Here is a 2557-nt window from a genome sequence, read left to right on the forward strand (position 1 = left end):
GACAATCTTTTTAGTAAAGTCTGTTGCAATAGGACAAGGAGCAATGTTTTTAAATAAAAAAAGTTGAGGAGATTCAAACTAGATACAAGGAAGACTTTTTTTTTACAACTGGGGTGGTGAAACACTGGAACAAGTTGCCCAGAGAGGAAAAATTCAAGGTCAGGTTGGACAGGACTCAGAGCAACCTGACCTAGGTAAAGATGTCCCAGCTTATTGCAAGAAGGCTGGAGTAGGTGACTTTTAAAGATCCCTTCCTACCCAAACTGTTCTATGAGTCTGTGAAAAGATCTTGCTTGCTTTAGTGACAAGAGTTCAATGTCTTCATTTTGTCCCAGTTTGAGGTTTTTTTACTCCACTGAAAATATTAGTTATTTTTGTTTCATTCAAGAGAAAAGCTTCAATATCTGACAGTTAATTGCCTGCTTTTGTTTTTTCAACCACATCATGTATTACTCAGGAGAAACTGCTGATGACCAGTAACTTTCCAGAGCAGACCAGCCAGGGCCATGGTACATGTGAACAACTCCCTTTCCTGACCCAATGTTAAAGAACACAGAGTTTGTGAAGTCTTGTATTTTGAATCCAACTTGCTTATGTGACCTTGCTGAGAAACCTGTTCATCAGGTCTACATTGCTCTTTATTCCTTCTTTCCCACTGAGATTCAGGAGAGTATTTGGCCAGCTGCATTTGAGTTGTATGTGTCCTTGGCATTTCTGCCTTGTATTGAGCAAAGTAACCTTCCAAGGCTAACTTGTCATTACAAGTCCAAGTGCAGGGTGCTACACTTTGGTCACAACAACCCCACGCAGAGCTAGAGGCTGGGGTCAGAGTGGCTGGAGAGCTGCCAAACAGAAAGGGACCTGGGGGTACTGATTGACAGCTGGCTGAACGTGAGCCAGCAGTGCGCCCAGGTGGCCAAGAAGGCCAATGGCATCCTGGCATGCATCAAGAATAGCAGCAACAGGGAAGTCATTGTGCCCCTGTACTCGGCACTGGTTAGACCACACCTTGAGTACTATGTGCAGTCCTGGGCCCCTCAATTTAAGGACACTGAGACTCTTGAACGTGTCCAGAGAAGGGCAACGAGGCTGGGGAGAGGCCTCGAGCACAAGCCCTATGAGGAGAGGCTGAGGGAGCTGGGATTGTTTAGCCTGGAGAAGAGGGAGCTCAGGGGAGACCTTATTGCTGAGGTCAACTACCTGAAGGGTGGTTGTAGCCAGGAGGGGGTTGGTCTCTTCTCCCAGGCAACCAGCGCCAGAACAAGAGGACACAGTCTCAAGCTGCACCAGGGGAAGTTTAGGCTGGAGGTGAAGAGAAAGTTCTTCACAGAGAGAGTTGTTAGCCATTGGAACATGCTGCCCAGGGAGGTGGTGGAGTCACCGTCCCTGAAGGTGTTCAAGAGGGGAATGGACGTGGCACTTGGTGCCATGGTTTAGTGGTCATGAGGTCTTGGGTGACAGGTTGGACTTGATCTTTGAGGTCTTTTCCAACCTTATTGATTCTATGATTCTATGATCATGAGTCTGTCACATTTAAATGTCATCCTCAGATGGTTCCAGTAGCAAAGTATGCTTTTAGAAAGGAGGACACGCAAGACTGGCCCAGTAGCCTGTGCCCCAGTAGCAGACACAAAACAAATTCAGACTGAGCAAAATTTTAATTGTCTTGGCAAGAGACATCATTGTAATACTTGCTTTGAATCACAGAGAAATAAACACCAGACTTATAAACTCTCTTTTCTGTCAAATTATTATCTCACATGAAGTGCTGTATTTAAAGGTCACACTGACTGGTACCTGTAATAGCTTTGAATTAGGAATAGTGAAAGTCTAAATTACTTGGCTTTTTAAAGATAGGTGTTTATCTCATGGTTTATATTTACTGTTTGTATTCAAAAAAAAGAGAATAAACTAGTATTTCTCACCATATTTGTATGATTTAGGCTCTTTATAAAAGTGGCTTAATTTTGTGAATGCTTAAGGTGATTATTTTCGACACAACTCTATAACATAAATAAATGTGCAAGCTGATTTCTAGTCATTGCCTCTTTGTTTTCATTAAAGTCTCTGATAGATAACATACTTAAGGAAGTTGTTGTATGAGCCTTAAATAAGGGTTGTCTAATTTCAACTCCATGAAAATAGTCAGGTATTTGGTGAAAATGATGAATTCTGGGGTCCTGATTCATGTGATCTGAGAAAGCCATCCATTTCCTGATTCACCTTCATATCTCCTCCAGGAAAAAACACTGTATTTTACAATGAATGTGTGCAGTCAAACAATTTTTATATGTGTTTTTCTATCTTTCAGCCACTTCCCAGAACAGATACTTTGAAAATGAAGAGGAAAGTAGAAGTGAGAGCAGAGAATGCCTTGGAGAAATCCAGTTGAAAAAAATGAGTAGAAACAGCAGGAAATATTAATAACCCTGGTCTCTTAAATAAGTCAGAATTTAGACTGAAATTATGAAAAGTAACAAACCTAAGATATAAGTCCTATTATACTTGAATTCAGGGATATTTAGATTAAGATATAGTAAAATATTAATTTGTTTCT

At 41.2% G+C, this 2557-nt stretch overlaps 1 non-coding gene across 1 annotated transcript; it reads left to right on the forward strand.

Moving 5' to 3' along the window:
• The first annotated feature begins 2155 nt into the window (after nt 1-2155).
• Nucleotides 2156-2224, forward strand: LOC128897450 (small nucleolar RNA SNORD123). Its single transcript, XR_008462396.1, has one exon. It is a non-coding gene; the product is annotated as a small nucleolar RNA SNORD123 (small nucleolar RNA).
• The last annotated feature ends 333 nt before the right edge of the window (nt 2225-2557 follow it).

This window comes from Dryobates pubescens, chromosome 9, assembly GCF_014839835.1.
Source record: "Dryobates pubescens isolate bDryPub1 chromosome 9, bDryPub1.pri, whole genome shotgun sequence".
NCBI classification, from domain to species: Eukaryota; Metazoa; Chordata; class Aves; order Piciformes; family Picidae; genus Dryobates; species Dryobates pubescens.